Below are 23,352 nucleotides of genomic sequence, written 5' to 3'. Positions count from 1 at the left end.
AACTTTACAGATCTTCTTTATGTACCAAGAGCTTATAACACTCCAAAGAGAAAGGAAAAATTGAAATTGCATCATATGACCCCTTTAACATGTGTTTTTTTTGTAAGAGGAGGTTGTGATGATGTTAAGAGATGTGTGAGATTAATAAATTGTGTATTCTGACAAAATGTTTTTTTTATTATTATTATTATTATTATTAACAACATATAATTGGTCTGGTAAATTTCATTCAAACAAGAATTGTGGGTGTGTTTTATTAAAACTGTAAATGGTTTTAACTGGACAAGTAACGTACACACCCAATCATACAACATCTATACTTAACGACACATCTCTATGTCTCCTGTTAAACTAAGTTTAGATAAAGAGGTTTCTAAGAGATATTTAATTTGTTTAATGCCACACCTTAATTTAGACTAAAGTGTGTTCATTTAAGCTTATTAAGAGGGCTGTTTGACTGAAAATGGTTTGCATAATGCAATGGCTTTTATGTTTATGGCAGATTTAACAGATTTAGTTCCCTTCATGGTTCAACAAGTGTATAGCAGTGGTTATATTAACATGGAAATTATGCATACATACAATTTCATTTGGTTTGTTTTTATAATATCAGAATCAGAAAGAGGTTTTTATTTATTTATTTATTTTAAAGGAATTTATCTTGGTGACAGAAGCTTCCAGTACATAGACATAATGACAAGTGACAAGAGACAGAAAACAAAATAAAAATAAGTAATTAAAAACAAATATACCAAACAACAACAACAAAAAACAATACACGATAGACAAAAAGACAATAGACAGTATAAGTATATACATATATGCTATATACAAATTATGCAAGGGAATGTAAATACAGTAGATGTATGATGATGATGTTAAATAAATAGCATATGATAACAAATATAAGTAAAGATAGTTGGGTATTGCACATATTATTGCAGAGTGGGAAAAAGAACATTTACGAGGTAGATGCCGTGATGGAAGAAACATTTCCTATGTCTGGCTGTTTTGGACCTTTGCATAGAAATTATTTTTATTTGTTTAGATTTGGTTTGTTTTGATGTCATCTATTCTTATTTATTGGATAATTTTCTCCATTAATTTGCCACTAAATCTATTAATTTCACCAAAACAAATGCTGCTGTACTGTACATAATTTCTTTTTATATTCCACAAAGAAGACTCATATGCCAATGTTTGATTGACTTTTGAAACCTAGTAAGCGATAGCTGTAAATAAATCTATAATTAAATTAATAAAAAACAGAAAGTTAAACAATGGTTTAATTGTTAAACAACAGAAAATGCTGTATGTCTGTAAGCCAAGAGCCTTCCTCTATGTTTGAGTAAATGGTTGTTTTTGTTCATCAGGTGTGCTTGGTGATCCAGATGCAGTGAAGTCAGTGTCAGTGATGGAGGGAGAATCTGTCACTCTAGACCCTGAACTTACAGACATTCAGAGTGATAAAGAGATCGAGTGGAGGTTTGGAGAAGTTCGCATTGCTAGAGTGCTCATGAACATCACTAAATATTATGATGCCAGATTCACAAACAGACTGAAGATGTACAGAAATGGATCTCTGACCATCACAAACACCAGAACCACAGACTCTGGACTTTATAAACTATGCATCATTATTTAGAATGAGGACTCAGTCAGGAGATTCAGTGTTACTGTTGATGGTGTGTAATATACTGAGTGTTAGTGTGATTGCTTCAATCATCGTCATATTCAAATTTTAAACAGTACTAAATTATTCTCATAACCCATAATGATATTTCAAGATAATTTATTTAAAATCTTCCAGATATATTTCATTTGTTTATTTATTTTTTCATATTTTAACATTTACAGCCTATTCATCAAGCAAAATAATCGAAATTATGAAACACTGACCTTCAATCCACATCGCAAAATAATCGAAATTATGAAACACTGACCTTCAATCCTATAGAACTGAAATAGTTTATTATTAAATAAAGTTCCAGTGCATGTCTGATCACTGTGCCCTTAGGCTGTGTCAGGGAGAGTTTAATGCAGATATAAAATAAGCAAATCCTTCATGAAATAAAGCTATAGTGCTTAAGTAACCTGGCAACTGAGAGTGATGTGTTTTTATGTGTGATTTATTCACATTTCTGTGATTCTGTAATATTATGCAGGTAATAAGCCCATTTCTACCATCACTCCACAAAGTCCTTCATCATCTGAAAGTGTGAGTGCTGCAGGTAATGACACTGATATTCAGATCATTGTACAACTGCGTGTGTTTTATTGCTTGTACACATCAATTCCGTAAACACAGAATTGATACTGAGTCGTGTTATGAAATAACAAGGCCTGTTGTTTTATCTGTTTTTTTGCTCTATTTAAAAAAATTCCATTCCAGACAAAGCCAAAGCACCTTTTAACAAACATGGACGGACTAACTTCAGATGGTCAGTGTACAAGCTGCGAGAATCTGAGTCTGAGATTAAAGTCGACTGACTAATTGTCTCTCTTTATCTTTCTAGAATTGAACCCACAAACTCCTTCAGTATCTCTAATAGTGTTGAATTCTGCTGCTGCTTCTGGATCTCTGTTGATTTTAGCTGGATTTGGGATCTTCTGGATCTGCGGGAAACACAAAAAAACAGACCAAGGCGGCAAGTATTACCTACTGCTGTTTTCTGATGGTGTTTATGGATCTCTGTTGATTTTTAACTTTTCTTTCATTGTTATTGAAACAGTCCAAAACCCGTGATGAAGAAATCACCTATGCTGATCCAACATTCTACAAACGATATAAACAAAAAGCTGTAAGTCAGTTCATATTAGTTTAAACTGTACAAACAAAACACACATTGTATAATTGAGACAGAGGTTATATAATAATATTTTAAAATGCATATTTTTCCCTATTTCATGATGTTTTTATATATGGCTGCAACCTGATGTAAACAAAAAGGTGAACAGCAGAAAAAAAACGATGACCTTTGTTCCAAACACAAGCGATCTGCCTTACTGTCTACACAAACAGAATTAAAAACATAGACAAGGATAACCAATAAAACTGCAAGAAGATTTATTAGTTATTATTAGTTATTCATTTGACTCATGGTAAACTAATGTTAAACTAATGACCTACACCCTGCTGGAAATAAATAAATAAATAATAATAATAATAAGCATGAGTTTTAATTTCATAAGTTTTTCTGATGGTCAGTTAATTCCTGTGTGTTTCATGTTAAGATTATGTTCAGCTCTTAACCAGTTAACCACATTAGGCTGATGTAAGATTTTTTTCATCAGGGTAGCCAAAGATAGAAATTTTTAATATGTGAAAATTTGAAGAATATTTAGTTTAATTACTTTAGGAGAATTTACAGTGGAATTTACAGCCTGTCTGTCTCTCTTGAATGCATGCATGTGTGAAAACTCAGTTTTCAAGTGTTTTTAAAGCAGTGAGTGTTGTGGTCTGAGAGGATTTCTTTGGTTTTCTTTGATGGTAAACACTGTCTTAAAAAACATCTAAAACATCTTGCTATTATACTAAAACATTTTGTATCTTTTGTATTTATATTTCTTTCAGGAAGAGGAGGATGATGTGGTGTACGCATGTGTCGTCACAAGATGTTAAATATTTTTTTTGTGATACATTTCTTTTTGAATTTTGTTCTGGTCATGGTAACTATGCCTTTATGCTTTTATTTGTGTTGTGTGGTTTTTGACGAGGTTCACTTAAGGTAAAAAAAGTCAAACATCATAAGAATCAGAAAACATCTTGACCAAAAAGATAATGTCTAGAACTGCTCCTTTATTTTGGGAGTAAAGGTCAAACCCTCTGTGTGGAAATCAGTTTAAAGTTCACCATTTGTCTTGATGCTATATTTAAAAATAAAAAATAAAAAATAAATACTATAAGCTAATACCAATTTGCCTGTACACATACACTACATGTCCTCATTTTCAAATAATCCTTTTGCCTTTGCCTTTAATTTTTTTTTTTTCCCACAGTAGTCTACTGTAAGATCTTGTAAGGTAGGCTATATCATACATTGTTCCTGCTGATAAAAATGGTCCAGTTTTTTATTTTTAAAGCAAATCGCTGAGTAACACCCTTTTTCTCTGGAAATACGTCATGTAAGTAGACAAGTGGTCAAGTGCAAGGACCACAAGTATGAATGTTTAGACAAGCCCATTAATGTCAACATCAGTGAGTCACAAAATAATAACATAAAAAAAATCAAGTTTTGTAAAATGTCATGCCAAAATGTTAAAATTATGTAGGTTACTAACAGGTAATGAATACACAATCTGAACATTAAAATAATAACATAAAAAAAATCAAGTTTTGTAAAATGTCATGCCAAAATGTATGTGGTGTACTGGAATCAACAAAAAAGATAAAGTGCAGTCAGTATGATATGAGAAGTGAAATAAATACAAACCCAGACACAAAAAAAAAATAATGTATGTGGTCAAGTCAGTTCTTCAGAGTTCTCTATTCAGCTTCTTTTGTGAAGTTTGGAAATGAAGGAAAGGTTTTTGTTTAATGCACAGTGAACAGAAGATACTGAAGATAAACCACAAGAACCAAGACGATCTGCAGACATTGCAGTTAGATCAGAAAAAAATAACATTCTATGACTATCCTTATCTTAATGATTTCCTCAGATTATGGGATTTCTAAGTAAAAAAAAAGTGAGAAATGAGAAGCAAAATGAAGAACCGAAAAATACCATACCACACAAAAAAATAGCCTGTTGAGTTTGTTTTTTTGAATAAGCTTGTAGATTTACTATGGAAGAAATGCCTTTTTGTGTGTTGAAGTGAGTGTCTTCTCCTCAAAATCTTTTTATTGTGAAATGAATGACTTTTATTAATGTGAAATAAAAGTCTGTTGAAAGATGCATATTGTTTCCCATGCAAGAAGCAGAGGTAACAACTACTCAGAACACTTTAGCAACTGTGTAGCAACAGTATACTTCTTTTAAACTAAAAATAGGAAAGTATGCTTTTAGTTTACTTTTTATGTACTTCTCAGAAATGGGCTTTATGTACTTCTCAGAAATATACTTAAAATGACATTTAAGTATACTTGACTTATACTTACAAAAAGTCTAAATATACTTGAACTATACTTAAGTATACTTAATAAAATAAACTTGAAGTATACTACTTTTTGGTAAGGGTCAGGAATATAGTTTTATTGGTCAAACTGAATCCTGCTGCTGTCTGAGTTTAACTCAGGCCAGTTTAGTGGCAGAATGAGCCACATGAATGTGGTTACTGTTGAGTGGACAGACGTCTCTTGCAGCTAACAATGTTTACTATTGCATGTGTGTGGTTGAATGATGGGTGAATGGGCAAAGACATTATTTTCCTTTGAGACAATGACTGATTGAAACAAACAACTGCTGCAACATTCAGCCTAACACAGTTGGCTACCACAAAAAATGAAGCCTAAGAAAGTAAGACTGTTAGGTAAAGACATAATTTTTTTAGTGAGAGAATAATTTTGATTTATATCATTATAATTAGAATTAGCATTGATGTGGATGTGAAACTGATACAGAACCCAGCCGAGCCTGTTGTTAAAATAAGCGCGTTCTCGTACACAATCGCGTGCACGGTGACGGAAGCGCGCTGTCTGGAGGTCCTTCTGTTTAACTCTAAACCTTATTACCAATCATATTAATGAAATATTCCTGTCGAAAACGGATGCATACTAATTGTCAATTTATTTCAAACGGCTAAAGAAAATTAACCACTTTTTTTTTTTGTTTTTTTTTTCTTATCTGGTTTTTATAATTATTTGGCTTTTTTTAATGACGTCACTGAAATCAAAGCGTAATAACAATTAAGTCAAATGATTTACAATATTGCTATAGTTACAATAAGGAATTACGTATCATAAAAGTTAAAAGTTGTATAAATTAGCATTAATATTTATTAAAAAAATAAAAATGTGATTTAGCTTTGAAATAGGCCTATTGCATATTTAGCCTTAACATTAACCTAGAGTCTAAGCATACAGTGGAAACAAGATGCTTCTTGCATGAGATGTTTTCTGTGTGTTGTGTATTTGTTTACTGTCTTTTATTTCACATTAAAGAAGTCAGTCATTTGTGTATTTGTTTACTGTCTTTTAAACCTACCATGTTTATTGTTGTGTTATGTTTTGAAAAAAAAAAAAAAAACCTTAACAGGCTATTTTTTTGGGGTGGTATGGTCTTTTTTCGGTTCTTCATTTTGCTTCTCATTTCTCACTTTTTTTTACTTAGAAATCCAATGATCTGAGGGTATCATTAAGATAAGGATAGTCATTGAATGTTATCTTTTTTTTCTGATCTAACTGCAATGTCTGCAGATCGTCTTGGTTCTTGTGGTTTATCTTCACTATCTTCTGTTCAGTGTGGCATTAACAAAAAACCTTTCCTTCATTTCCAAACTTCACATAAAAGAAGCTAAATAAACAGGTGATGGTCATATAATTAGAATATCATCTAAAAGTTTTAGATTTATTTCACTAATTCCATTCAAAAAGTGAAACTTGTATATTATATTCATTCATTACACACAGATTGATATATTTCAAATGTTTATTTTCTTTTAATTTTGATGATTATAACTGACAACTAAGGAAAATCCCAAATTCAGGATCTCAGAAAATTAGAATATTGTGAAAACGTTCAATATTGAAGACACCTGGTGCCACACTCTAATCAGCTAATTAACTCAAAACACCAGCAAAGTCCTTTAGATGGTCTCTCAGTCTAGTTCTGTAGGCTACACAATCATGGGGGAAGACTGCTGACTTGACAGTTGTTCAAAAGACGACCATTGACACCTTGCACAAGGAGGGCAAGACACAAAAGGTCATTGCAAAAGAAGCTGGCTGTTCACAGAGCTCTGTGTCCAAGCACATTAATAGAGAGGTGAAGGGAAGGAAAAGATGTGGCAGAAAAAAAATGTACAAGCAATAGGGATAACCACACCCTGGAGAGGATTGTGAAAACAAAACCAATGTCAAAAATGTGAGGTGATTCACAAAGAGTGGACTGCAGCTGGAGTCAGTGCTTCAAGAACCACTACACACAGACGTATGCAAGACATGGGTTTCAACTGTCGCGTTCCTTGTGTCAAGCCACTCTTGAACAACAGAGAGCATCAGAAGTGTCTCGCCTGGGCTAAAGACAAAAAGGACTGGACTGCTGCTGAGTGGTCCAAAGCTATGTTCTCTGATGAAAGTAAATTTTGCATTTCCTTTGGAAATCAGGGTCCCAGAGTCTGGAGGAAGAGAGGAGAGGCACACAATCCACGCTGCTTGAGGTCCAGTGTAAAGTTTCCACAGTCAGTGATGGTTTGGGGTGCCATGTCATCTGCTGGTGTTGGTCCATTGTGTTTTCTGAGGTCCAAGGTCAACGCAGCCATATACCAGGAGGTTTTAGAGCACTCCATGCTTCCTGCTGCTGACCAACTTTATGGAGATGCAGATTTCATTTTCCAACAGGACTTGGCACCTGCACACAGTGCCAAAGCTACCAGTACCTGGTTTAAGGACCATGGTATCCCTGTTCTTAATTGGCCAGCAAACTCGCCTGACCTTAATCCCACAGAAAATCTATGGGGTATTGTGAAGAGAAAGATGCGATATGCCAGACCCAACAATGCATTAATTATAGAAAATATTTTATTATTAATTTATTATATAGAAGATCTGAAGGCCACTTTCAGAGCAACCTGGGCTACGCCGCATTGCTGGAGTAATTCAGGCAAAAGGAGCCCCAACTAAGTATTGAGTGCTGTACATGTTCATACTTTTCATGTTTATACTTTTCAGTTGGCCAAGATTTCTAAAAATCCTTTCTTTGTATTGGTCTTAAGTAATATTCTAATTTTCTGAGATACTGAATTTGGGATTTTCCTTAGTTGTCAGTTATAATCATCAAAATTAAAAGAAATAAACATTTGAAATATATCAGTCTGTGTGTAATGAATTAATATAATATACAAGTTTCACTTTTAGAATGGAATTAGTGAAATAAATCAACTTTTTGATGATATTCTAATTATATGACCAGCACCTGTATAACACTGAAGAACTAACTTGACTACATACATTAATTCTTTGTGTCTGGGTTTGTATTTATTTCACTTCTCATATCATACTGACTGCACTTTATGTTTTTTGTTGAGTTCCAGTACACCACATCCTGTAGAGAGTATCTGCAAATTGACCCTTAATGTTCCTCAACACATGTTAATGTGAATTCAGGGAGAGATTTTAATGTTCAGATTGTGTATTCATTACCTGTTAGTAACCTACATAATTTTAACATTTTGGCATGACATTTTACATGTGAAATTTGTTATTTTTTGTGTTGTTATTTTGTTATTTTTTGTTTTTTTATTTTGTGTTTTTGTGTTGTTGAAATTAATTGGGTTGTTTAAAATTGAACACTTGTGTTCTTTGATGTTGTATTTTTTTTATTTGGCCCAAGTGTTCAAGTGGGGGTGAAGACCACAAGTGTGTGTGGTGTTTTCACTATCTGATGGGACACATTATAGTGTCGTAAAAATGCAAGTGTTTCACTTCTGAAATGATGGCTACGCCCCTGGTGAAGACCACAAGTGTGTGCAGAACTTTTTCATCACACTTGTAGTGTTTTAAAATTGCGAAAAGTGATAAAAAAACAGTTGCAAATGTACAAAATAAACACTTTTCTTTGCACCAATAAAAGTGCAACACTTTTCGTTTGCAACCAAATTCTAAGTAATAATCTGAAAAGGTTCCGTAATCTCTTGTGATTAATAATTTACATGATGCACAATGGGATACACTTGAAAGACAGCGGGAGACCAGGACTAGAGCCCCCAGAGACAGATCCCCTGTACAGACCGTACACTGACAAGACCACAAGGATTCTTCTGCACAACCTTTGCTGCAGCCGTTGGAAACTGGTCAGAGAGAACTGGCCCCCCCGGTGAGCCTGGTTTCTCAGCCAAAAGTCTTGACTTTTATTTCCAAACATGATGCATGATGGGATACACTTAGCCTTGAATACCAGAGTGGTCAAGGTCATTGCAATCTGGCATTGTTTTTTTGGACAGGCCTAACATATATACACGTTCACCAGAGCAGAGAGGACCAATCAGAACACCAGACAAAACAGATCCCAGTGGTCTGAGACATAAAAACATTAATCAATAACAGCACCCACACCTCATTGTTTAAAACAGTGATGAGGGAGGAAAGCTTTCAGAGGAACATTCTAATAGTCAAAATGATTATAAAACATATATGTACATTTTGAATACTTTATTTTTAAAATAATACTATAATAATATAATAATAAATAATAATAATAATAATAAAGCTTCCTATAGGCCTACATGTCATAGTTCAAAAATCTGCCATAGGTCTATTTTACCATTATAGGCAGTAACTGAGAGCTAATAAGGGCGTATATTGAGAAATGGCAGTAATAGAGCACACAGGTTTCATCCTGTAACCATGTGATGGCGCACTTGATCTGTGTTTTGTGCTGTGTTTCAGTCATCTCCTTCATGGCTGCTGGCTTGAGCCGGGACAACACGACACATTCGGTAAGTGACCGATGCTCACTGGTTTTGGGGGGCATTAGGGGAATTTTTATAACCTAGTGCACTAAAGCAGTTTTAAATTTACGACTCTCTGGAGAAGTAGCCTACACTGATTGAGAAACGCCATCTGTGCATCAGGCAGGCTACTATGAAACACAACAATTCCCTACTTAAGAAAATATTAATTTATTTACTTATTCATTGTTCATACATACATATATACAGTTCTACCAATATTGTCAGTGATTGCATTAATTTAAATAAATAAATACGACAATTAATTAAGATATTAAGTTGATGTTTGTTCTCTTCTCTCCTGTTCTGGATTTGTTGTCATAAACCAGAACAACAATGGCAGCCACGGAAGCCACGCCCATCAGAGCAGAGACGACCAATCGGATCACACCTTCAGCAGTGCCACAATAGTGGACAGAGTCTGAGGAAAGAAATCCAGATCAGATCAGGTCAGTAAAAACAGCTATGCTGAAAAAACTTTAAAATCACATGTCTGAACCTAACCAGTAGAGTTCAGTGTGGTGGTGAGATGTGTGAAAGAGACTGATGCTGAGATCAGACACATTGATGCTGGACAATAAACTGTTTCCTTTGTACCAGGAGAGAGTCACAGCACTCATATTCACCACTGAACACAGGAAGATCCTCAAAGATCTTTCAGATGATGAAGAAGATTGTAACGTGTCAATTTAGATTACTGGAATGGGCAGAGGAGCTGGAAAACACAAAAATGCTTTATAAAAGTGCATCCTGAATCATCATTTTGACAATGATGTAGCCTATTCTCCATGTAATAGGTTACATAATAATCTACTCACCATACACAGTAACTCTGTAACTCTTGGGTATCTCTGCATTTTCAATCTTCATCATCTTCATACTTACTGTAGATGATAAACTCCAGTGTGTTCAGTTTGTGGTGTTTTAATGGTGAGAGAGCCGGTGTGATCCAGCTGCAGTGGGCCTCTGAATCTCCAAACCTCATCATAATATGTACCGCTCACTCGCTTGATTCCAGTGATTCGCTCCTCTTCAAACCTCCACTCTATATTGTTATATCCCTGTTTATATTCAACAATCAAGTTTCGTCATGCTCCCGCCCGCAAAATCCCACGGGTAAACTTATAAGTATTGTAGTTTTTAAATACATTGCATATTCTGCCTGCTACTCTGTTATTTTTTCACTTGCTCCCCTGTTGAATGTAAATTAAAAAAAGAAACGGAAAATAAACAAATGTTTCTTTTATTTGCGTTTAATTAAATGGATGAACATGAACAAGGAACTTAGAACATAGAAATACAGCAAGAAAAAAAAAGTAAGAAATGTAAATAAAAAAATATATATACCTATAATAATTAGGCTATAGTATAGCCTAATAAATTATATAATAATAATAAACCTGGATTTATTTCATGTTCAAAGCAAGACTGCTGTATGTGAGTATTTTGCTGCATTTGTCACAGCCCGCAAAAGGAAGGTGCTTTCCATCGCTGTCGCATACTACTGTACAACATTTCCAAATATCAGATTTTCCTTTGTTTGGTTTTGTAGTTTTGCATGTTCCTTTCTTTAATAACTTACTAATATCTGTAGCACTAAGTGATTCACCTGAGTCATGCGGTGCAGACATTTTGCCTCTGTGGTAGGCTTGGCTGTTCCGCACCTATGAACCACGCGAGAGTTAGCTTCTGACCATGTGCCTGTAAATCGTTTTTATTTTATTATAAATAAAGGTTTATTTGTTTCTAGTTATTTAATTTTGTTAGATATTTCCACTTTGCGGGAGTCCTGCAAATAATTTTATTTTCCAGCAACCCACCCACAATAATATCTTGCCGCCCGCATCCGCATTCAAATATTGTCCCGCGCCGCACTCGGTTGCGCTGGGTCCCGCGGTACTCCCGCGGGAGTGCAGGTCTCTGTTTGGAAATGTGATCATGAAAGACGGATTGTTATTCAACACTCTAGATCCATCAGTTAATTATTTCTTTTTGATGAAATGTTCTCTTCACTGGGCAGTTAGCAGGGTCAAGCTCTCTGCACACATGAGGTGAAGAGTTTCCACCTCTGCACAGTTTCCATTGAGGGAGCTCTGGATTGGAGGATGGAGAGTCTAATTCCAGCATGGTATCTTTGTGTTCTATTGAAATAGATGCTTGATGTTAGTTCCTAAAGCTCTTCCAAATTAGCTACTCATTTGAGTAGCTAATTTAAGCTTTTATGGGTTTGGAACGACATGGGGGTAAGTGATTAATGACAAAATTTTCATTTTGGGGTGGAGTATCCCTTTAAAATTATGTTCAGCTCTTGACCAGTTAACCATATTAGGCTGATGTAAGAAATTTTTAATATGTGAAAATGTGAAGAACATTTAGTTTAATTTACAGAGAAATTTACAGCCTGGCTGTCTCTCTTGAATGCATGCATGTGTGAAAAATCAGTTTTCAAGTGTGTTTTTAAAGCGGTGAATGTTGTGGTATGAGAGGATTTCTTTGGTTTTCTCTTTGATGGTAAAGACTGTTCTTAAAAAAAAAAATCTAAACATCTTGCAAAGGTCAAAAACATCAGAAAAAATCTTGACCATGTCTAGAACTCTAAAGGTCAAAACCCTCTGTGTGGAAATCAGTTTAAAGTTCACCATTTGTCTTGATGCTATATTTAAAAAAAAATTACTATAAGCTACTGTAATACCAATTTGCCTGTACACATCAACTACATGTCCTCATTTTCAAACAGTCATTTTTTTTTTTTCACAGTTCTTTTTTTCGCAGTAGCCTACTGTAAGATCTTGTAGGTAAGGCTTTGTCATACATAGTTCCTGCTGATAAAAATTGTGCAGTTTTTTTTCTCTTAAAGCAGATCGCTGAGTAACACCCTTTTCTCTGTATGCCAGTTTTCTTAAAAATATATGCAATATACTGTTAAATATAATTAATAAAAGTCTGCTAAATGTCAATACATGTAAAATAATTTGACAATATGAAAATAATGTATTTTCTAATATAAAGGGTGTTTTTTTTTTTTTTTTTTTTTTTTTTTTTTTTTTTTTTTTTTTGCCCTTCCTGAACATTTCCATATCCATCTGCATACTGGTAGGTCAGTCATAGTCTACATTTTATTGGATTTTGATCCCCTTTATATATATCTTATATTTTCTACAATTTTATTGCATTTTGTATCGTTTGAAAAAAAACGTTTTTTATATTTAAAGATTGTCTTCCTTTTGCTATTTGAACAACCTGTCAGTATCTACACTTAGTCCCACAGTGAGCTGTATATTGCATATGATTCATTAGAAAAGAACCGACTCATGAATTCATTCGTTCTGGAGTCGGACTACGATGGTCACGCGGTATGTTTTGATTCACTAAAAGTGAACTGAATCATTAGAATCACTTGATGGGAGATTCGGACTTTATGATGACGCTATTTGTTTGCACACTATAGATTCAGACCGTAGCGGTGGAGCTGTATCTGTGTGTGTATGAACAATGAATAAGTAAATAAATAAACATTTTTTATTAAGTAGGCTATTGTTGTGTTCCATTGCAGCTTGTAATTATAGCCTGCCTAAAGCACAGATGGCTTTTCTCAATCAGTGTAGGCTACTTCTCCAGAGAGTCGTAAATTTAAAACTGCTTTAGTGCACTAGGTTATAAAAAATTCCCTTAATGCCCCCCAAAACCAGTGAGCATTGGTCACTTACTGAATGTGTCGTGTTGTCCCGGCTTAAGCCAGCAGCCATGAAGGAGATGACTGAAACACAGCACAAAACACAGATCAAGTGCGCCATCACATGGTTACAGGATGAAACCTGTTTGCTCTAAAACTGCCATTTCTCAATACGCCCTTATTAGCTCTCAGTTACTGCCTGTAATGGTAAAATAGACCTACGGGAGATTTTGAACTATGACATCTAGGCTTATTGGTAGCATTTTATTATTATTGTTATTATTATTTATTGTTTTTAAAATAAAATAGCCTACTATTCAAAATGTACATATATTTTTATAATAATTTTGACAATTAAAATGTTTCTAGGCTTATTGGTAGCATTTTATTAGGTGTGGATGCTGTTATTGATTCATGTTTTTATGCCTCAGACCACTGGGATCTGTTTTGTCCGGTGTTCTGACTGGTCCTCTCTGCTCTGGTGAAGCAAAATAAATAAATAAAAAGGCATATTCTAGTGGTATTCAAGGCTAAGTGTATCCCATCATGCATCATGTTATGGAAATAAATCAAGAATTTTCGTTCACGGAAAGCTTTGCAGTGTACGTTAACAATTATTAATAATTATATATTACTTAGAATTTGGCAGCAAAACATAAAGTGTTCCACTTCTATTGGTGCAAAGATGATTGGTTAATTTGGCCATTTGCAACTCTTATCACTTCATTTTGAAGCACCACAAGTGTTTTATCTGAACAGACATTTAGAAGTTTATTTTAAAATGCAAAGTATTGAAAATCAAAATAAAAGCTCTGTAATCACTTGCATTTTTACAACACTGTAATGTGTCCCATCAGATAGTGAAAAGAACACACACTTGTGGTCTTCAGCCCCACTTGAACACTTGGGCCAAATACAGGAAATACGTCATGCAAGTAGACAAGTGGTCAAGTGCAAGGACCGCAAGTGTGTGTGTTTAGACAAGCCCATTAATGTCAACATCAGTGAATCACAAAATAATAACATAAAAAATATCAAGTTTTCTTGTAAAATGTCACGCCAAAATGTTAAAATTATGTAGGTTACTAACAATGAATGAATACACAATCTGAACATTAAAATCTTGTGTGCAGAATATTAAGGGTCAGTTTGCAGATACTCTCTACAGGATGTGGTGTACTGGAACTCAACAAAAAACATAAAGTGCCGTCAGTATGATATGAGAAGTAAAAAAGCAACACAAGCCTAGAAACAAAGAATTAATGTTTGTGGTCAAGTCAGTTCGTCAGAGTTCTCTATTCGGCTTCTTTTGAGAAGTTTGGAAATGAAGGAGAGGTTTTTGTTAATACCACAGTGAACAGAAGATACTGAAGATAAACCACAAGAACCAAGACGTTTTGCAGACATTGCAGTTAGATCAGAAAAATGACTTTCCTTATCTTAATGATTTCCTCAGATCATTGGATTTCTAAGTAAAAGGAGTGATAAATGAGAAGCGAAATGAAGAACCGAAAAAGACCATACCACAAAAAAAATAAATAAATAAAAATTGCCTGTTAAGGTTTTTTTTTTTTTTTTTTTTTGAATAAGCTGGTAGATTTACTATGGAAGAAAGGATTCTTTACCTGCTAACATGACTGACTTCTTTAATGTGAAATAAAAGACAGTAAACAAATACACAAAAAATCCCATGCAAGAAGCATCTTGTTTCCACCGTATGCTTTTGAGACTCTAGCAGCTCGGTTTCTGAGTCAAACTGAATCCTGCTGCTGTCTGAGTTTAACTCAGGCCAGTTTAGTGGCAGAATGAGCCACATGAATGTGGTTACTGCTGAGTGGACAAAACGTCTCTTGCAGCTAACAATGTGTTTACTATTGCATGTGTGTGGTTGAATGATGATGGGTGAATGGGCAAAGACATTATTTTCCTTTGAGACAATGACTGATTGAAACAAACAACTGCTGCAACATTCAGCCTAACACAGTTGGCTACCACAAAAAATGAAGCCTAAGAAAGTAAGACTGTTAGGTAAAGAGACAATGATGAGAGACACAGAATAATTTAGCACAATATTTTAAGAAAATAGCAATAGTTAACCAGGATGTGAAACTGATACAGTACGAAAACCAGCCGAGCTGTTGTTTAAAATAAGCGCGTCTCGTACACAATCGCGTGCACGTTGACGGAAAGCGCGCTGTCTGGAGGTCCTTCTGTTTAAACTCTAAACCTTATTACCGATCGTATTAATGAAATATCCCTGTCGAAAACGGATGCATACTAAGAGATTTATTCAAAAGGCTAAAGAAAATGACCCATGCGTTTATTTTGTTTTGTTTGTGTTTTTTCTCATCTTGTTGGTAAGTATACGTGTATTTTAATGACGTCACTAAAATCAAAGGCGTAATAACGATTAAGTCAAATGATTTACAATATTGTTAACGCTACAGTGTGGAATTAGATATCATAAACGTAAAAAGTTGTATAAATTAGCATTTATATACTTTTAAAATCGTAATTTAACCATGAAATATTGCATATTTAGCCTAACATTAACCCAGATGTAAATTGTTGTTCATGACAAGTCAGCAAACTGAAGGTTATTGTGAAGTGTTACAACGTTTTTTTCCATGTTCTCCAGGTGTGTTTGTTGCGGAGGACACAAATGTATCAGTGATGGAGGGAGATTCTGTCACTCTAAAGACTGATGATAAACAGGGATATGACAAGATAGAGGTGGAGGGTTTGGAGAGGAGCGAATTTGCCGGAATCAAGGGAGTGATGGATGTGAACGGTACATATCGATGATAAAGTTTGGAGATTCAGAGGCCGACTGCAGCTGGATCACTCAGGCTCTCTCACCATTAGGAACACCACAACTGAACACACTGAGAGTGTATCGTCTAAGTATGAAGATTGGAAAAATGCAGAGATACCCAAGAGTTACAGAGTTACTGTGTATGGTGAGTAGATTTATTACGGAACCTATTACATGAGGAGAATAGGCTACATCATTGTCAAAATGATGATTCAGGATGCACTTTATAAATATTGTTATGTTTTTCCAGCTCCTCTGCCCATTCCAGTAATCTTCATTGACACTTTTACAATCTTCTTCATCATCTGAAAGATCTTCGAGGATCTTCCTGTGTTCAGTGGTGAATATGAGAGATGTGACTCTCTCCTGGTACAAAGGAAACAGTTTATTCTCCACCACTAGAGCATCTGATCTCAGCATCAGTCTCTCTCTACCTCTGGAGGTGGAGCATCAGGATAAAAACACATACAGCTGTGTGATCAACAATCCCATCAGAAACCAGACCACACATCTCACCAACACTGAACTCTGGTTAGGTTCAGGTATGTGAAGTTTTTTTCAGCCAAAGCTGTTTTTACTGACCTGATCTGATCTGATCTGATCTGATCTGGATTCTTTTCTTTCCTCAGACTCTGTCCACTATTGTGGCACTGCTGAAGCTGTGATCCGATTGGTCATCTCTGCTTTGATGGTGGGCGTGTGGCTGCTGTGGCTGCCATTGTTGTTCTGGTTTATGACATCAAATCCAGAACAGGAGAGAAGAGAACAAACTCAACTTAAGACAACGATCAATCAGTTATTAAAAATGTTAAACTGTCTTTTGTTTACTCTTCTGAGTACTTTTATGTTTATATAAAATTCTGTCGTGACAGAATTCTTCTACTGTATTCCTAATGATAATGATGCATGATGCAAAATTTGATGTCCATGAGGCTAAGAAAATGAAATATTGCAGTCTCCGCTCTAATTTCTGTACTTTTTTGTTGCCAACATAAGACTTACAATAACTTACAACTAACTTACGAAGACTTACAACTTATGAGTTATAAGGTTGCAAAGATAGGCCTGCAGGCCTAGGAAAAGTAGGTGAAGTAGGAAATCAGTCACTCCTATTATCAGCCAGTTTAACAAATGAAACGTTCAGCATTCTCCATGTGTCCCATATAAGTTCAATGACTCCAAAGAATAAAATAAGCCCTAAGAAGTGTAAAAAAGTGTAAACGCTTGGTGTTTTAAATGTAGCTCTGATAAATGCTTATAAATCAGGTTGACTGGTGAAAATAACTGTTATAAAAAGTTAAATATAAAGAGTTCATATAAATATACAAAAATTTCAGCCAGTCAAAAGTTGAGTGAAAGAAAAAGTATACAAAAGGTTTCCCAAAAAAAAAAAAAAGGACCATTTAGGATAGAGATTTGGCCATCAGGTCCTGCTGGTTTACTAGGGTCAAGATTTATGGAGTTTAGCTTTGGCATTTGGGTATTTACTTTAGATAAACTATACAAAATAGTTCTCATTAGAAATAGTAACTAAATAAATGGATGATATTCATTAAGATTTCTGAGGAAAACCAAAAATGATGGATTTCCCCATACCACAAAAATACAAAAATTCCAAAAGTCAATTAGATTATTAAAGCAATTTTATTATGCATTTTAAGTACATGCATTCAGGCACATGCATATTCAAATAGAGTGGTTGGAACAATTACTAAATTTTCCTAACTGATCAAAGAATCCGGCCGTAGTCAACGATTAGTCCACTAGAGGGCAGGCATCAAGATAAAATAACGTTACAATATATCAGTGTGTTTTTCGAAAAACAGTTTTTTTTTTTTTTTTTCAGGGGTCTGAGAGTGGTTTGCATTAATTTTCTTATTATTGCAAATGCTCCAAATAAAACCTTTAAACAATATGATCACCTCTAATACAAAGAAACCTTGCTGACAGGTAGCCTGAATGTGCCTTGATTTCCCATGCATTTCATTTATATAACATGCATGTCTGAAAGTTTCACCTGGATTTCAGATTTGGAAATGCGCTTATTTTTGGCCTTTACAGGGTACCAAACAAAGTTAAAGGTGTGAGAGGACAAGATGAGTCACTTCTCAGATATGAGTCATCTATCAGATATTACAGTATAGGGGTCTTATTAAGCCTGTCCTGTCTGTTTCAACTCCACACAGATTCTTATATTCTGTTCTTTTTTTTCAGTTAATTTAAAAGGGTCTGAGTCAAAGAGGACTAAATGTGAAATACCACAGATACAGTAGCTCTGAATGCAGCCCACATTTAAATTTTACATTCATGCCTTATGGATATTCTTAAATTCATGTTATTTTTTTCTTTTAAATGATAATATAATTTATAAGAAAAAAAAATGCACTAAATAAAAACAATCATGTTAAATTAGCAAAATATACATTTAGCAGACTCCCATTGTAAATCAAGAAATATACCAATAATAAACAACAGATAGCCTAATGTATGGTTTAATACAGTACAACATACAAAATAATGTATGCAAAAGAAAATATTTAAAGAATACAAATGGATTTTCCTGCAAAAGTGTAAAAAAAACAAAAACAAACAAAACAAACAAAAGAACCTATATTTTACAGAGAGTAACAATATCATATATTATAGGGAGTGCAGAAAATCACATTACACTGGACCAAATGTTTTAAAACTCACATTAAAAAAATACATAAAACTGTGCAATGCAAAACACATCAGCTGCAAACTAAAATTAAACCATTTTTTTCTTATTTTATTACAAATTCAACTCAATTGCACAGCTCAACAGCGCACGGAACTGATTGTAAACACAGTTAACGCTATTCCTTATTATGCAAAGGTATGACTGTTTCATTCTCAAGATTTCGAATGACATCTGTAAGAAAAAAGAAAGAAACCGATTTAAAATCTACACAAAAACAAAGATGGAAATCACAGAAACTTTTTGCAAAATAAGAGACTATCGACACAATAGTCATCATGTGACATCAGTCTTTACTTGTTCAGTCTCCATTTGGCTGATTAGTGGAACAAGAAAAACATTTTAATTAGCTGTGTTTAAGTCAAGCTTCAGTATTTATCATTCCTCGTAGTCTGATCAAAGTATTAAAGAGATGAATGGACCTATAAGACCTATATGATTCATACCCATTTTTTGGAAGCAGAACTCTTTATTTACATTGTGACACACACATTACACATTCTACACCCTAATCAGTCACAGAAAGAGCCATGCACAAAAAAAAGTTAACTAATATGTATCTTACAAATTGGACCCTATGGTTTAGACAATTCCAGTGCTGTTAGAACCAAACAGATATAAATATAATGTAAAAGCTGAAAATGCATTTACACAGGCAGATATCTAAAACAATGGCTAAACATAAAACACCTAAGAATTTTTTTCTTCTCTATTTAAATAAACTGTTATTAGACTTTCAAGCTTCCTTTAAGCTGTAGTTCTTGAACTTCACCCTTTCTCAGGGTATGTTCAAAATGGCACACTGTACAATAAAATATTTTCAGTGTGCATATACTATTCTTCCGTTTAAGATCAGTGCTGTTTTATGTTCTGTGTTATTTTAATATGTCTGTATTGATGGTGTTTATTTGTAACAGAGTTTGACAAACCTGATGACGGTACAACACAATATAACACACAGATATAACCAAGTTGCAATGCTGCTGAGATCAAACACATCATAGTTGCTGTTTTAAGTTTGAGATTTCTCAGATAAAGCTCTTGGTAATTCAGTATCCGACCCTAATCTATTAATCTATCCCAGTAATCAGACTTCATTAAAAACAAAGACCTAGTCACTTATGAATACATAAAAGTAAAATGTAAAAAAAATGACTATAATTTGTTTACTCTGTTTAAATGCACAGTAAAAAAAAAAAAAAAAAAAAAAAAAAAAAAAACTCATAGTTTTCAGCTCTTAAGCTGTAGGTAATACTTACTATTTTGTTGTCCCAGGTTTAGATTTCTTGCAACAGCAGTAGATCAGAAACTATTACAAGAACAACAACCACCAGCACCAAGATTCCAACCCCCCACTTCAGTGCCTTCATTACTTGTGTAATGACCTGGATCTGGGAGTGTATGTAATGCAAATTTGTGTTGAACTTAGTCATATATAAATAATTAAAAAAAGAGATATTGATACTGAAAAACTATTACTGCTTTGAAAAACTCTACTCACCACTAACAGTAACAGTGATGGTCCTCTGTAAGAAGTGCGAAGCTACTGCTCATGTTTAGATGATAAACTCCAGAGTCTGTGGTTTTGGAGTTACTGATGATGAGAGATCCAGTTTTTCACTTAACTGCAGTCTGCCTTTGAATCTCACATCAGCATTGTTATTACAATGAGAGCTGGTTTGTCGCTTTATATTGAATTCACCCCATGAGATTGTCTTCAAATTTCCACAGTATGTGATCATATCCCTTTATTTCAATAAGACCAGTGCGTAGAGTGACAGTTTCTCCTTCCTTCACTGATACTGTCTTTGCTTCCTTCATCTGTCGCAGCAACAAATACATATAGAGAACATATGATTAAACAAACGATTGAATGCTTTTTAATGATATGGAGAAATATTTAGTTTTCGGGGTGTGGTACACATTAAAACCCCTGGATATATTATATTGTTTTTGTTTTGTACCATCGAAAAAAAAATCAGTTGTTTACACTAATAAGTTCTACTGTATAGCACTATTCATATCTAATATACATTCCTCCTTTGCCTCTTTCAGGATTAGAGCATCTGAAGAGACTTTTTCTCGCTGAGTCTAAAATTAATTTACCTTTGACATTTATTTGACATTTATTTATTTGACATTCCTGTTATAATACACCATTAAACTCTGATCCAACCTCATATATACATAAACAAATACCCTTAGCACAAGGCTTAATATAAAGAATAAAATATTAATTCGACCTATAGATCAATTAAACTATTGAAACTATATGACATTATGATATCACACTAATATTAAAATGTTTACTAATTTAAAACTGTTTCACTAGAGTGATCAGCAAAGAATATGAAAATAGAAGAAGGGTAATTCCTGGTATTTGGCAAAATTTTAACTTGGATTTTTATTTTTTTATTAACATATTAAAAATTCTGAATACCCCACTTGAATTAGACACATCAAACCTCCAACAAATAGTTTTTTTCCCACCTCAGGCATTAAATATTTTTTATTTTTTTTTTTTTTTATTTAGGCACCTTTTATTCTCAACACCAACATCAAGACACAAATGGGATTGGTTTAAAAGGATTTTCCTTTTATAAAACAAAACATCACTACCAACTGCTCATTTGTCTCATGCATCCCTCATAACAATTTATATATAACATATGTCACATTTTATGTTGACTGAAGTTAAAAATATTATAATTGTGTTGTTTATGGTCTCATTTCTCTCTCTCTCTTTGTTTTGGGCTTGTTATGATATATATTCTTTTTTTTTTTTTCAGGCGTTGAACCAAAACCACAATTTTATCATGTTAGTCCTTAACATGTCAGATGTCAGGAAATATTTTCATCTTAAATTGTCTTCCCATTTTTGTTTTCCCAAAAATATTAATGAGACAGGTGGTGACAGGGCTGAAGGTTAACACATTTGAAGGAATAACACTCCTTTCAATTTTAATTTTACAGTTTTGTTTCGTTTCTTGGTGTTGTGCTCTTCTTTCTGGGTCAAAATATCTGCATACCCAGATATTGTCTCTTTTGCTGCAAATGTGGGTGCAATTTTCTGATGTAGTATGCCTATCAAGTTTAAGTGGAAAGAATTACATTGTATTTATAACAAAATTATGACTGATAAGTATATATATATTTTTTCATAAGTATATATATTTACTCGAAACCATGACTATATATATAATTCTATATATATTATATATATCATATATATATATATATATCTATATATATATATACATACAGTATATATATATATATAGCTAATATAGTTATATATACCTACAGTATATATATATGTATATACATACAGTATATATATATATATACATACAGTAATATATATATATATATATATATTATATATATATATAATACTATACAATATAGATTAACTAAAATTACAATTACAATTACACTATCAATAAATTTAGTAAATAACTGAAGCCCTGTCACAATGGTTTGTTTTACAACCCCGAAACAATATGAAATGTAAATATCTGAGACATGGTGGTTGTTGTTATTTGTTTTGTTTTTTTTATCAAAACAACCACTGCTCCTCATAATGAGAGTAGACATTATTATGGCAGCACTATTAAAATAAGTACATTGTATATACTTATGGATTTAAATAATAATGTTCCATCTTAATTTTACATGACAGGGTATTGCGTTGTTTAAGCTTGACCTCCCTGACTACAATACACCTCAAAAAATATAAATACAAAGTGATGATAGGCCTACTACTTACCATTTTCTGTACCATTATTAAAGAGACCTGAACATTTTAAAGAGCTTTTTTAAAATGCAATAATTATTTTTAGTCATTATACCTGCTGGCCAAATTTATTCTGAAAAGCTTTTAATACTTTAATACTTAATTTGGTAAACTACCACGTTTAAAAAGTATGGGGGGGACTGAATTTTATCCTATACTGAATCCCAGGAGGGACCCAGAATCTATAAGTTTTTGGGCTTACTCACCACTAATAATATTAATACGTAATTTCTTGTGTAAAATCTACTGCTGGTGTGTCGATCTCCACTTTTATAATCTCCGTTAGTACTGATCTCTTCGGATGTTGCGTCTGATAGGTGAGTTCTTCCTGTTTGATCGTTCAGATGACTGTTACTTCCATCTCAGAGTCAGCAGCGCTGTTTAATCCATTAACTTTGCTCGAGACATCGCTGGTTTCGAAGTTTGTTTGTTTACATTTACTGCATGCTTTTTACAATCAAAGTCTCTGATTAAGTTTGAACGAAAAATATAGCAAAAAATAATATATGTCATTCGAAAGTGTCAAAGGCTCGGTTTTTCGATATTTAGGATCATAATGTTAAAGCGATCACACCATTTTAATTCGTTTGTTAGGAGGATCGCATCAATACACACAGCACAGTAATAGGGCGTTCTGAACTGTTTTGTCCACCTAAACATGACAGGTAAATTCAATTTGACAAACACGGCGTACTTTTCATGACAAAAACCCAAACACAAATAAGTTATATGTTTTAGTTAAA

General features: G+C 33.7%; 1 long non-coding RNA gene and 1 pseudogene across 1 annotated transcript; one reads left to right on the top strand and one right to left on the bottom strand.

Moving 5' to 3' along the window:
- Positions 1 to 1,348: 1,348 nt before the first annotated feature.
- On the top strand, positions 1,349 to 17,484 carry LOC122143577 (annotated as a pseudogene).
- A 239-nt stretch (positions 17,485 to 17,723) lies between these two features.
- LOC122143578 lies at positions 17,724 to 20,726 on the bottom strand. The gene is made up of 3 exons (XR_006159233.1): positions 20,315 to 20,726; positions 20,073 to 20,204; positions 17,724 to 18,987 (listed from the first exon to the last, which is right to left on the bottom strand). It is a non-coding gene; the product is annotated as an uncharacterized LOC122143578 (long non-coding RNA).
- Between the last annotated feature and the right edge of the window lie 2,626 nt (positions 20,727 to 23,352).

This window comes from Cyprinus carpio, unplaced genomic scaffold (genome assembly GCF_018340385.1).
Source record: "Cyprinus carpio isolate SPL01 unplaced genomic scaffold, ASM1834038v1 S000006455, whole genome shotgun sequence".
Classification (NCBI taxonomy): domain Eukaryota; kingdom Metazoa; phylum Chordata; class Actinopteri; order Cypriniformes; family Cyprinidae; genus Cyprinus; species Cyprinus carpio.
Note: the sequence above shows the minus strand (reverse complement) of the source record. Positions and strands in the feature narration are given on the sequence as shown.